This window comes from Equus przewalskii, chromosome 1 (assembly GCF_037783145.1).
Source record: "Equus przewalskii isolate Varuska chromosome 1, EquPr2, whole genome shotgun sequence".
NCBI lineage: Eukaryota > Metazoa > Chordata > Mammalia > Perissodactyla > Equidae > Equus > Equus przewalskii.
This window is the reverse complement of record NC_091831.1, coordinates 126507789-126522271: the sequence shown is the minus strand read 5'-3', so window position 1 is coordinate 126522271 and position 14483 is coordinate 126507789. Positions and strand designations below refer to the sequence as shown.

The 14483-nt window shown below is 48.8% G+C and overlaps 1 protein-coding gene across 12 annotated transcripts in view; it reads right to left on the bottom strand.

Moving 5' to 3' along the window:
* MEGF11 (multiple EGF like domains 11) overlaps positions 1-5269 on the bottom strand; it is a 336904-nt gene extending 331635 nt beyond the window's left edge. For 3 of the 12 annotated variants that reach the window (XR_011527350.1, XM_070576507.1, XM_070576579.1), the window contains exon 1: positions 5040-5226. The gene's annotated coding sequence lies outside the window, so the exon portion shown is untranslated. Of the gene's footprint in view, positions 1-5039 lie in introns of all 12 variants that reach the window. The other 9 variants (XM_070576518.1, XM_070576587.1, XM_070576490.1 and 6 more) reach the window with 7 other exon arrangements.
* Between the last annotated feature and the right edge of the window lie 9214 nt (positions 5270-14483).

Genomic DNA, 14483 nt, shown 5'->3' with positions numbered 1-14483 from the left:
TACCTGGAACTGTTGCAGCCATCTTGTGACCTTGAGAACAAAAAAAGATGAAAAAAACTGGGATCTCTGATGATGCTGTTGAAAAAATGAAAGAACCAAGCTTGGGACAGACACAACCCACATTTCTTGTCATGAAAGATACAAAGTTGCTTATTATTTCAGCCAGTTGAGTTCAAGTTTTCTGCTGCTTGCAGCCCTGACTAATACCCACTCCAGTCAAAGGCTTTTGTCACCGTAGATACCTAAACCAAGCATTATGGGAGATATATAACAAGTAAAAGTCCTGGTGCCTTATTTCATTGTGCCTATTCCAAGACTGAACATTCAATACGTGTTCAATCTATATTTGATTAATCAATTTTCCCTTTGCTCACGAGTTACAGGGGATATATTCCCCGAAGGCATCTTTTTTCCCTTTACTAAGCTTCTCTGATTATCTCTAAGTTTCAGCCTCACGTTTTGACTGGGGTCTCAACTTACTGACCAGCTCCTTCCTCATCGCCTCCCCCCACCTCTGAGGATCAAGTTAAAAGCAAGGTACTTGTGCTTGGCCCAGAGGGACCATCAGCGAAACTCTGCATTCCTAAATATTTGTTCTTTGAAATGTCTTTCTCAATTAGATCTCACCCAAATGTTTGAGAGTCAGGCTGAATTCCAACTTCCTGCTCCAGAACAGACATGTTGAGCCTGCATAATTACTGCAGCCAGCTTTATTTGCTATAAAAACATAGATTTTTTGCTCCTTCTCAACTGTAAAATAATCAATAAATAGAATCCAGATGAAAAATACCAGCATTTAGGAGAACAACTCTTTTATAGTTCTTTTCTTTTGGGTCTAATTAACACATGGGGGATAAAGTGTGTTGTTCCATTTACCCAACCAGCTAAGTCAAACACAAACTCTCCCTCGGTCCTGCTGAGACACAGCTTCACCCCAAAAATGTAGGTGAAACAGACACACAGACAGTTTCAAAACATTTTGAAACGTTCACCAAACCGATCTGTAAACCTGGGATGTGGACTTCCTCCAACCCTCTCTGTTCACACTGGCTGTTCGATTTTTTTCTCTCTCCCTTAAGAACACATGGCATAGTTACTGTCAGATGAAGCACAGATAGTCCCATTAGCAGGAAAAGCCATCTCTCTGACTTTCTTCCTTTTAAATGAAGAAGACATGCCTTTTTGGACAATGACCGCCCAGGCCATGAAAGTTTCATGAGGGGCTGTCCGAGTGGATGACACCTTTTCCATTATAACACTGCCATAATAAACCCCCACGGAGCCACAGGGCATGGAGTCCTCATCCAACACACGACACCTATTTGTTCCCTAATTATACCACAATGTATTCTCTGTGTGTGTGTGCTGATGAAGATAAAATATTCTTTTAATTCCATGGCCTCCTGGGGGTAAGGGAGAGGGGACTGAACCTAAGCAAATTCTGGGAGTTCCTGGAGCTAAATCACAGCCTTTGCTCCAGGCTCCCCATCGCATCATCTCAAGGAAATCACTTGTAGAGCCACTTGTTCTGCCACAGTGGTTCTCTAAGTGTGTTCCCAGGACCAAGAGCATCAGCGTCACTTGCGAACTTGTTAGAAATTCAAATTACTAGGCCCACTCCAGACCCACTGAATCAGAAACCTCGGGGGTGGAGCCCAGCAATCTGTTTAAACAAGCCTTCCACACCGAAGTTCGAGAACCAGTGGTCTACAGAATAGGAAGGAGACAGCATCATTTTAAGTTGAATCAGAGGTCAGGGACACCTGGACTCTGTAGGGCCTGGGCTCCTTTCTGCATAGCTCTCCTAGTCTGCAGAGTCCGGGCTCCATTTACCCTTCTGTACAATGGGGCTACAGAGTTCACCAAGTATCTGTGGATGCTGGAATTTAAGAGGCACATGGTTACCTGGCACCAGTCTCTATGGATACCTAGCAAGCTCACGGTGGCCAACACTCACCTGCTCCCTCCAGCAGTACTCTGACTGGTAGAAGCTCTGCAGAGCAGTTTTCCAATGCCATAGCTAAGGTCATCAATGCAGCTGTCTCTGGGTTACCCTTGGCAACCAGGAGCTGGGTCATGGAAGCCACAGACTCTCCAAATCTCATAGCCAACAGCTTCAAGCCTTATCATCCAGAGCCTTGACGGGATTCTCTTTGTCACACTGTCCTATTTCAGCACGTCTTCAGACATCTTTTGTGTATTTGCCTCCATTCTACAACTGGACTTTAAGCCTATGGAGGACGGAAGCCTAGAATGTCAGCATCATGAGGTATGGGACTCTGCCTGTCCCCAAGGCCCAGGCCAGTGCCTGGCACAAAGTAGGAGCTAAGGAACCATTTGGTGACTCGAGATTCCCAGCACAGTAAATGCCCTGCCCCTAGTAGGTCCAAAACTCTCAAGTCTCTAAATTCTAAAAGTTATGGTTGGGAACGGGCAAAGGAACTACTAGAAACCCCAGGGAACAATGAGAAAGAGCGAAAGGAGAAGCAAAAGCCTGAATATTTCCCAGAGGGAGCTCATGGGGTGCTGACTTCCCAGCCAATTGCTCGCCCCAGCTCTAGAACTGGAAGACCTCGGGGCCGAGCGCTGAGCTGGAGCTCTGAGCAGCTGGGTCTTGTTGAATGAGACAAGATTCAACTCAACTGCCCCAGCGCTTCTCACTCAAAGGCCAAATTCTCTTCGGGCCCTGACTCTGTCGTCCTTTGACCAGACACTTAACAAGTCAAGAGCTTTCCTGCCTCTCTCTTAGTACTCAAGGCTTGTGCCCCACAATCCTCCTCCCTCAACTATAAAGCTACCCAAGACTCAATTCCATCCTCCCTTCTCCCAAGGCGGTCCCTCATCCCGCCCCTTCCCTAATCGGCTTCACCTGAGAAAGTCTATACTCCAGTCCCGGGCTAGGAAGCAATGGCTGCTCTTTCCCCGTGGATTGCACCTTTTGGGGTTGGAAGGGCTCCTTTTACCCCAAGACTTCAGTGCAGGCACAGGATAGGTATGCCACAAACTGCCACCAAAGTGACTTATCCTGGCAGATGATCACAGCCCAGCATCTAACAAGAGAATCCAGACAGTCCCTTTCCTCTAACCTCACACACATCAAGCCGCCCAGGGCACGCTGGGGCCTGACTGCAATGCTGGGCCTGTGATAAGAAATTGATACCATCAGCGTAGATACCAGAAAAAGCCCGAACTAGGAGTCTGGAGACCTGGCTGACGTTCCCTTCCTCCCTATTAACCAGCTCTAAGCGAGTCCTTTCACTCTTCTCTGGGCCTCGGTTTGCTGATCTGTGAGATGGGAGGAAGAGTTGGACACTGCAGTCGTGGACCTTGAATTGCTAGCAGCTTAAATAATACCAGCATCGAGATCCCGTGTGTGGTGGGCACCACAGAAAACCTGCCAAAGGAGCTGAGGATGGTGTGCTCAGGGTGGTGGGCTCAATGCCCTCCAGGAACCGGGCCAAACCTGCAGGGGACAATAGCCAGTCGGCCCTGGGACCCTCTCCGCCAAGCCCCCAGCTCTCGGTCCCACTAATGCTGCTCTAAACCTTTCCAGAGTCCCTCTCCAACAGCACTCCAACACAGAGGGCTGCGAGGCTGGGTCGCGAGCTGCGAGGAAGCCGCCCTGGGAGGCGAATCCAGCCTCGGGGACTCCGGGAGCGAGCGGACCCGCGCCCGGCAGGCTCCAACAGCCCCGGCCATCCACCCCTGCTGCCGCGGCAGAGCGCGGGAGGGCGCAGATACCAGGGCACGAGTACCCTTGCCAGAGCGAGCTGAGATGGCCGGGAGCCCAAACCAGCCAAAGGCCTCCTCCAACCTGCCGGAAGCTCTGCTCTATGCGCTCCTGGGGGGACGGAGTGCGAGACCCTGAAGCGGAGCCACTTTGAAATATTTTTCTAGAGAACACGACCACGCGGGAGAGAGTCAGACCAGCCTCGCAGCACGGGCTAGCTGGAGACGGATCCCAAGAAGCGGCTGCCGTAGGATGGAGCCCAGGAGTCCAGGTGCGGGAGAAAGCAGCCAGGGCTCGGGGGCTCCGGGAATGGTCAGGCCGAGGCTCCGCGCTCCCAGGTTCCTCTCGGGTGCTGGCTCCATCCCACTCACAGACCTTGACGCCGGAGAGGAACGATTTTGCATATTTTTAAGTCGCGTTTTTTTCTAATAAATTGGGAAAAGAAAGCAAGTCCAGGTGGAAGGCGGCTGCGCTCTGCGGCTCCAAGGAGCCACAACGACCACCCGCTTCCCCACCTCCAACACCACCGGCCGTGGCGAGCGAGAAGTTGGGAACTTCGGGACCGCGCTCCAGGCGCGCACTGGGAGTGACTCGCTTTTCTTTTAACTTCGTGAGCAGGGGTCGCCGCCGAGAGTAGGAGAGACGTCCGGGGAATCGACCCACAGGGCTATTCCGGACTTCCCCGAAGTGAGTCGGGGTGACAGGATGAAAAAGAAATGAAGGGGGTATATGTTCGGTTTCGCGCTTCCAAAAAGCAAAAGCGCGCATGGCACCGGCTGGGGCTTGGCGGCAGCTAGGCGCTCGGCTAGCCATGGCGGGGGACCTGGCCGCGCCCCGCAGGCTCTGCGCCCCGACCCCTGCAGGGAGGGCGCCCGTTGCATTGCGTGCAGCCGGCGCGCCCGGGGCGGTTCGGAGCGGCTGGCGGGTGGGAGTCCCCAGACTGCGAGGGGTGGGCGGGCGCCCTCCCCGGGACAACCACGCCGCGCTGCTGCGCTCGGGTCTTCCCCGCCGCGGGCGCTGCGTCCCGACTGCGGCCAGAGGGCCCGCACCCGACCACGCCGGTGCGCCCCACGTCCTGCCCGGACCCCCTGGCGTTCTCCTAACCCTCGGCATTCACCTCCTCCCCGCGCCCAACTCGGCTTCCGCAGCCCGGACCCGGGCAGGGAAGCGGGGATCCACCGAGCGGGTGGAAAGTTAGTCCCGGGGCTGCAAAGCCCCCTCACCGCCGCCAGAACCCCCGACCCCCGTCCCCCTGTGCCCTCAGCGCTCCGAGGCTCCGCGTCCTCGCTGTCCCCGCCCCGCCACCTACCTGCTTCCGCGGCCGGCCCTGGGCTCGGCCGGCCAGTCGCGCGGTCCTGTTCCTCCGGAGCCGGAGCCGCGCCGGAGCGCCGGGCCAGGAGCCGGAGCCGCGGGCAGCCCGGAGCCGGGCGGCGGGCGGCGGACACCGCGAGCGAGTGAGCGAGCCGGCGGGCGGCTGGAGCCGCGGCGGCTGCTGCCGAGCCAGCCCCCACCCGCTTCGTCCCTCGGTCCCTCCCTCCCTCCGTCCCTCCGTCCCTCCCCTCCTCCCTCCTCCCTGCTCGCGGCTCCCTCGCTCTGTTCTCCCCCCACCCCCTTTTTTTCTCTCTTTTTCCCTCTTCGGTCTTTTCAGACCCTGCTCTCTCGCTCGGCTCGCTCGCTCGCTCTTTTTCCTTTCTTTCAGTCTCTCTCTCCAGCTTTCCTTTGGGTTCATTTTTCTCTGATTCAACCCTTTCCAGCATCTTTTCCCACCTCCCTACCTCCCCTTTCGTTCTTTTTCTCGCTTCCCTGCGATCAGTCCTTTCTGCCTCTAACCCCTCTCTGTCTCTCTTTGCTATTTTCTCCCCCTTTTAACCTTTTCCGTCTCTACTCTCCTTTCTCATCCCTACTCTCCCTCTCCCTCCGGGTGGGTCAGAGTGGTCTGCGTGCCGCCTCCTTCTCTCCGCTCCGGATGGGGGTTTCTTAGGGGCCAGGGAAGCCCCCGGGCCTTGCTGCTAACAGGCTGAGGACAGAGAGGGAAGGGCCAGGGCTGGAGTCTGGGACTCCACACAAGGGCTTGAGAAACCATCTGAGCCTGGGGAAAGGGCAAGAAGGCAAAGAACTCGGAATGTCAGGCCCCTGGGCAAGCCGGGCAGAGCCACGCCTGGTAAGACGAGGAAACTGAGGCCCAGAGAGAAGAGAGCGAGGGATTTGCCTTGCCGAGGTCTGCCCCAGAGGCAGGGCCTGGACCACCACTGCTCCCCGCAGCACAAAATGCGAGGGGGCCAGAGGCAGATTCGCTCCTTCATCCTCTCGGCCCGCCCCAAGCCCCAGGCCCCAGGGCCACCAGGAGGAAGGCGTCTCCCTCTGCGACAGCACCTTGGGCCTCCTCGCTGCCCCTCAACACGCTAGAGGGGCCAAGCCCAGGGGCGGGGGAGGACCTGGCTCTCGAACGTGGGGAAGGGAACCTCTTCTCCCCACCCCCACTCCTCGGAGCAATGCGGACTTCCCAATGCACTCCCGCTTCCCAGGGCTGGAGAGCAGCATGGGCCTTTGCCTGTGTGGTATGTCTCCTTTTCTCCTTGAACTACCAGAGCAGGAAGGCTCAGATCGGGAAAAGGTGCTGTACACACCTCCAGGGAGGAATTTTTTTGCAAATAAAGTGAATGCATTTTCTGAGGCTTGCGGAAATTCATGTCTGTACATGTGTCTGGACGCCCAGTACCCGGGGTCCACGTGTATAATCGGCTTCATTCTGGGTCTGACTGGGCAAGTCCCACCCCAGAAGCTTTTCCTGGCACCTCCCCGTTTCAGCCCAGTGAGGTCCAGAGGAGAGATGTAGGCTTCTGGTTCCCATGACCCCACTCTGCAGCCCTGCTGCAGCTCTAATCCTGGGGCCCCTCCAGTTTGTCCCCCTTCAGAAGTGTCCCTTCCATGGCACCAACCAGAAGCAGACCCTCCATCTAGCTCCTGGGTAGAAACTCCAATATTGACAATACTCCAAATATACCAAGCTCCCTGCCTTGGGACATCAAATCAAATAAATAAACCCGTGCTGGGCTTCTGTTGTTCACGCCACAAAACCAGAAGCATCTGGTCAGAGCTCTGACTCTGGTGAAGCAAGAGAGGTGCCACTGACACAAAGTTTAAGGTGGCGCTCACTCTCAGGGTCTGCAAGTGCAGGGTCAGCATCTGAGCGTGGGCACCTCCTTAAACTCTGCACCCTAGGTAACTTCCAGCCTCACCCTAACCTTGACACTGCAGTCAGATCTTAGGGCTGTCACTAACCAGCTGTGTGACCTTGGTCCATCACTGTCCCTCTCTGGTCTTCAGTTCCCCCTCCTGACTATGAAGAGGCTGAAACTGATGTTCTGTGAGGGTTTCTCCAGCTCTGAGGTGCTATAGTTTCTGGGTATCAGAGACTCCAAAGGCTAAGAGAGTGAGTTCTAACTTTCCAGGTTTATAGTCCTGTTCCACCACTTACTAACTGTGACTTAACCTCTCGAACCTCAGTTTGCATATCTGTAAAATGGGAATGATAACAGTACTGTGAGCCCTGTGAGGATTAAACCAAATAATGCACATAGTAGCACTTGATAACCATTAGCAATTAATATTATACAAGGTGGTTTTAGCATCTCTTTTCTTCATTTTCACATTCCCTTTTTGATAATGAGTTGCAACTCCCAACACCCACCTCCCCCACTTCTGTATGGTAGCCATCCATTTATAATTCTCAAACCCCAGTTCTAATAGGTGTGGCGACATGGGCAGGTCTTCCCGGGTAACCATTCCACCCCATCTCAACCAGCAAAGGCACTGGAAAGCAACTCGTTCCCCCATCTCTCTCCCACACTCCCACACTGCCAGGCGTGAATTGTTGTGTCTGAGGGCTGCTGAGCCCCTCCACGCTGGGCTGGGGATTGCCTGGTTTTCTGCCATATTCTAAAAAGCCACACAGATCTATAAAGCTGCACCTTCTCCACCCAGATGGCAGACCTCCAAGGACACATGTCCCAACTGAGCCAGGAACACTTTTAGCAAACATCTCTGAGGGTCGGCTGGGGGTCACGTTGGAGCCCATGATTCATTGTTCATTTGCCAGGCCCTGAGAGCCCGCTTATGGGAAACACTGCTTTGCACATCCCACGGCTGTATAGATGTTCAACCCAGCCGCAACAAGTTTATCTGGAGGTTAGGGTAACATCAAAGACCGGGCTCCTCATCTGAGGGCATAATCTGAAACAGAAGTCCACTATTCTGAGTGATAAACCCTGCTCTCAAAAAGCTTACCTTCCAACTGGGACTACAAGAGAGTAAAACAGAGGAGTAGAGTGAGGTCATTGAGAGCAGGGGCTCTGGAAGAGGATGCCTGAGTTCAAATCCTGGCTCCATCACTTGTTAGCTATGTGACCACGAGTGAGTTACTTAATTTCTCCATGCCTTGGTGTTCTCATCGGCGACGTGGGAATGATAATGAGATCTCACTGCTACTATCCCCATCTTACAGAGGAGGAAACTGAGGCTCAGAGAGAAGAATTACCTGGCTCAAGATCACACAGAAAGTCAAGAGAACCCAAGCAGAATTGAGTTCATAGGCCTTGCTCCCACCTCTACGTGCTCCCCTCTGCCTCTCTAATTCTTCTTCCTGCAAGGTGCCAGGTGTCTCTTCTCCAATGAAATGGCATCTGAACCCCAGCTCCGTTTACACACTTTAGCCTGGATGGGGGTGGGAGGTGAGGAGGCCAAAACTCTGATGACCAAGGTAGGAGGACCTCCTCCTTCTTAGAAATAAATTATCAGAAGGCTAGGACACTGGACAGAACGTCCAGGCCGCAGACCATGATGGTCCTTTCCTTTCTTGTCTCAGATGTCCAGGACATGCCCTTTGTTTTCCTCCCCTCACCCTCCTCTCCTTGCTGAGGGACCACCTTTTTGCCTCCCTCTTTCTGCAGAGCTCTGGCTCAAAGTCCCAGGGAGGAATACCCACAGAGGACACACCAGGGATGTGCACACAACACTGGGGATGACGGAAATTTGCTGAGTGATGGAACGATTTCAGAACCTGTAGGATCTTTTAAACTCCTCAAGTATAACCTGACATATTAGGGTGCTTGAGAAAATGTCTGTCTTCCGGGGTCTTATTCACCTTCCTATCTTTTACAAAGCCTAGCACAGGGCCTTGCCTCGTTAAAATAATAAATATCTATCAGGTGTTAATAAGGTATTCCCATGGCTTCATTTAAACCTCCTAACAATTCTATATGACAGGCATTATTATCCCCCTTTCACAAAGAGGGGAAACTGAGGGACCAAGACGGTAAACTTACCCAAGGCCACATAGCCAGGACGTGACAGAAACCAAATTTGAACTCAAGTCTTTGAGTTCAAAATCTTTCCTCTATGCTATAGTGTCTTGTACTGCAAGGCTGGACTAGGAAATGGCAAGCAAAAGGCCTAGGGCCAAAGCTTCAGAAGACACTCACAATCAGGCACCAGCTCTGCCCTTGCACAACCCTGAGCAAAAGCAATCTTTGGATACCCCCCAGAAAATTATAGGGGACTGTGGGATCCCTGTGTCCTAGCCTTTGACCTGATGCAAAGAGGAAACCAACGAGCAGCCAGGATCTCAGGTAACTCACTAGTGTTATATCTGCTCACATAACACACACCAACAGAGTACACCTGGACACCTCCTCAAACGTACCCACATACAACAATCCTGCCCAATACACAAATTGCTAAGAGATAACAACCCAACACACCTACGTACACACCAACACAACTCAAAGCGCCTCCACACACGTATAATTCCTGCGCTCAAAAGCAGAGGAAGGAGATGGAGGAAAAGAATAAACCCCAAGTGGAATGACTCTTTTCACAAGCTTTTTATGAACCTATAACTACCAATCAAAGTCTTGATTAACTTAGTTGTATTTATTAAATTGTGTTCAATATTTAATAACTTTGAATATGGATTGAATATTTAATGAGACCGGTGGAAATCTATTTATGTATAAACGTCAGAAGTGCCAATTGCTTTGAATTGAGAATTGAGTTTGTGACTCATTCTGAGAAGCTATGTTGGAGATCTCTCCAATCTACATTTTCAAGGGTTTATTTAAATTATAGGTTATCATCTTGACATTATTCCACCATTATTTGTTATGACGCTCCACTATTATAACATAGATTATTACACAGTCCCACGAAATGTGACATTTAGACATTGAACTTCCTTGCATCCAGGCAAACTTGGATTGGGTCTCTGTTCTCTTTCCTCCATGTTTACCAGGAAAAAGGACCAAACATGATGGTGTGAACTGCATCTTGTCTCAAGCCTGTAGTCCTCCCACAGGCACAAAATAATCTGGAAGCAATTTATGTGGTATACTTTGTCCTAGACCAATTTGTCCAAGAGAAGGAACTCTGCTTTGTGGACTAGAGACAAGCAACATGAATTTCTGAATCTTTTTTACAGAAATAAGAAAATCAGATGCAAAACACAGCTTTCAGAGGCATCATGGAGGTTCGTGAAAGTCCTTAGAGGATTTGAGACTCTGGAAATTAATAAATGAACATAGCATATCCACATATGCAGATTTTACATGTTACAGCTATATTAATGATGCTCTCTGGGTAATCGGTAATTATAAAATGTGGTTTGTTAGGGACCCAAAGTCAAATCCTTGGAAATAGTCCTTATGCCACAGCAGGCTGCAACCCAGCAGGATATAAACTGCTTACTTACAAAAGAGAGCAAATGCATTCCTTATCAAATAACTCATCTCACTCACACACCTTTGTCATATTCTGATTTGCTTTGATTTGGGATCCAAAGCAAATGTAAATGAATGCTGCTCAAGGAATAGTAATGACAATAAACCCATCAGGTGGAGAGTAAGCCTGACTCAAGTCAGTGTAGTCAAACTCCTTGCATACCATCTTTCTTTTATTTGCAACAGACAATTGGAAAAAGTGTACCTCTAAACACTTGCCCCTCTCCCCGTCTTCAATAACCTGTCAACCTTTACATCCCGCCTGATAGCCACACATCCTGTGATACCTGCACATCCTGAATTCAACACAGTGCTCTGGGACCCCTGGTTTTATTTCTGCTGTTCTCAGAGCCGGAACGCCCTTCCTATCCTCTTTCAAGCTTGGCAAACCCCAGTTTCATCCTTTAAAAGTCTGCTCCATTGACAAAGCCTTCCTTGGCCCCCTCACCCTACGTGTTTAACCTACCTCGATTAGCACTTTTCTCACTGTCTCACTGTAAACACTGTCTGTTTACAGGTCTACCTGCCCTTGTTGGGTAATGAATTCCATAAAGTCATTTTAGTATCTCCAGTGTCTAGCACAGACCCCGGCCTAATGTTGGATGGATGGATGGTCAGAGTTGGAAATAAAGACACATGAGTTTTACTATGGCTTTTTATCCTTTGACTTGAGTCGAGCAGGGTGTTGGTGTAGAAACCATCTTACTTTCTAGGAAGCTCATAATGCCACTCATTCTTCAACTCAAGTCAAAGCTTAAAGAGATTAGCCTCTTCCTTTGTTTTAAATACGTCATCCTCATGTTTTCATTCAACAAACACTTTTGGAGTTCTTACTATGTGCCAGGCTCTCCACTCACTGCCTTGAGTCACAACGCAAATGACTGAATCAAACCAAAGGGATTTCTAGGAGCGCACAGGGTCCAGAAGCAGCCTCTTTTCTCTTGTACTATTAGCCATCTTCCTGCAGCAACCAAGAGACGTGGGGGAAGCAGAAGAATCTGCACCTCAGGAAGGGGTCTAGGACTCCTGCTGAGTGGTAGCTTGATTTGGAAAATCCTTCGCTTTTTTGTAAATGCCTCAAATCCTTTGTGAAAGTAGGTAGGGTATCCATTCAACTCTCAAGCATAAGACAAACTGCCTCCTCCTCTTCAGTTTCCTCGGCCATCGCTCCCTGCCCTGCACTGGTCCTCCAGCGACGCTAAAGGGCTTGTGGGTCCTGGGAACACAGGCTCCATGAGGAAAGCGACTTTGTTTTGTTTGCCACCATATATACAGCACTTGGAACATAGTAGGCCATCAGTGAATGTTTCTTGGATGAATTAATGAATGAGATGTCTTACCTTAGTCTTTGCTAGTGATGTCTCCTCTGTTTGGAAGGCCCTTCCATCTTTCTTCAATCTAATTCTTACTCATCCAGCAAGGCAGCTCAGGCTTATTCTCCCCTAGGAAGTCTTCCTTGCAGTGCCCGGGCTGGACCAAACACCCTTCCTCTGAGTTTCCCGGCACCCCGAGCACAGGCCTCTCTTAGCACTAACCACAGCATACTGCATTTATCTATGTGTCTGCTTCCCACTCTGGACTTTGAGATCATGAAGACAGGAACCATATGCTATTCATCTTCATCCTTCAGCTCCTTGGCGAGGTGTCTGGAACATAGAAGCCACTCTATAAAGATTTGTCAAGTTGAACTAAACAACCCAAAGCGGATGCAGATTGGGTCATACTAAATGTGATCACTGATTCATTTGGTCATTTGGCAAATATTGATTGAGTGCCTACCATGTGCCAAGCGTTGGTCTAGGTACTGGAGATCCAGTGCTGGGCCAAACAGACAAAAATAACGATGACGATAGTGCTGTTCCTTAGACATGAGCCAGATATTTTACTAGGCTAGTTAAGCGGTGTTTGGAGTCAATACAAAGACCGTTTTAAATGTTAGCTTTAACCATAATATTATTTGAATAAGGCAGGAAATTCAAGATCCCAATAATTCAATAGTCTCTCTTTTCTGGGCTTCAATGTCCCTACCTATATAACGCACACGTCCAGTAGTCTCCCATGAGATATTTTGATAAATGTTTATACAGGGTCTTCTGAAATTCTTTGTACATTTTTAAATCTCAATGATTTGCCTAGAAACACTTTGCAAATAGCATTAAGTATTTCAAAGCTTAGAAAACACTTCACAATTGCACAAAGTACATTTGCATTTAAAATCCCATGATAAATAAAAAATTAAAGTTCAATCAGCTTTTAAGTCAGTTGAAATTCAATTTGCCTTTAAATGCCACTTACGGATTTCTTAGATCATGCCCACTACCTGTGTTACACTTAACAAACTTTTATTGAGTCCTTCTATTGTGTCAGGCACTGTAGTAGGCGCTAAAGAAAACCAAGATTAATAAGACACAATCTTGGCCTTTACAGAGCTAGCAGGTTAGTGGAAGAGACCAAAATGTACCTTACCCACTGTAACACATGAGACTGAGAAATGCTGCAACCCAGGTATACACAAGGTGCTGTGGGAGCACAGAGGACACACACACACTCATTTTGCCTGGGAAGGTAACAAGGAAGACTTGATGGAAGTGGCGATGCCTGAGCCAAGCCTAAATCCATGAGTGGAGAGTGACAAACAGTGAAAAGAAGGGAAAGAGAAGTGACGTGGGCACAGTGATAGGAAGCAGATGGCACACTCATGAAGGATACATGTCCTAGGCAATTGGAGCAAACGTAACTGCAGGGGAAAGGGAGACAAAAAGGTTGTAAGGGTGAGCTGGGCTCTGATGGGGAAGGATATTGACTGATAAGTTAGAATTTGATTCTGGAGATAATGAAGGATATTATTAAAGCCTAAAGTTTTTAAAATTACGTGATGTCTTTATGCATATATTATACCTGTTATAGGACATGTGTTATAATACTCAGTCACAAAAGTATTTATACTTTCACCATCTGCCTTTTATGGAGTGTTTACTGGGTGTCAGGCATTGATAGGCCTTGTCACATTTTATCTTCATAACAACCCTGAGATGTAGGTATCGTGATGCCCATTTTACAGATGCAGCGATGGCGGTTCTGAGTGGTTAAATCTCCTGGCTGGTCTGTAGCAGACCTGGAACTTGAATGAAGACGGATGACTCCAAAATCCATGATTTCAACCTCTAGGCTGCGGCTGCAGCTTGTCTAAACAATTAACAAACTCATGAATCAGGGCTTTACATAAAATTCTCTTTTTAGCTTTAGTATATATCAAAAGTCTTAAAATGTTCACAGTCCTTAACCCGGTAATGAAATTTCTGGGAATAAATCTTAAAGAAATAGTCAGAAATTCACCCAAAGATGCATGCACAAAGATGATTATTGCAATGTTATTTATAATAGAGAGAAGTTGGAAGCAACCTAAGTGCCCAACATCAGGAGAGGTTCCATTATAAAATGATGGAGTATTATACAACCATTGCGATTATGACTGCATAGGACAGAAAATTGTATATATATGTAATCTCAACTGTGTAAAGAAAAAAATACACAACAAAAAAAACAAAAATGAAAGAGACACATGTCAGATGTAATTAGCAGTGGCCTCTGTGAGGGGGTTAGGATTTTTTCCTCCTACACAATCCAAATTTTCTACATTTGAGTACTTCATTCTTGAAATCAGGAAAAAAATGAAATTAAAAAAAATCCATTCTGTGTCTTGATTAGAGTGTTGTCAGTTGGGTCAGCCTGGGCAGTCCGTGAAATGAGAGATGTCACAGCCAAACCACCTCCCTGCCACTTGAGCCCAGGATGCCTGGGGATCAAAACATTGACTGAGCTAGTGTCCCAGCTGTGACATACAATGGTTGGAATTCAAGTCATTCCATTTGCTCATAGGTACTCAAATATTCAAGGAAAGCAGAATAATTCATCTTAAAATCAAAAATATAAATTGCATTGTTCTAGCAATTTGTTTAATTAATGCTTCTGTTAAATGC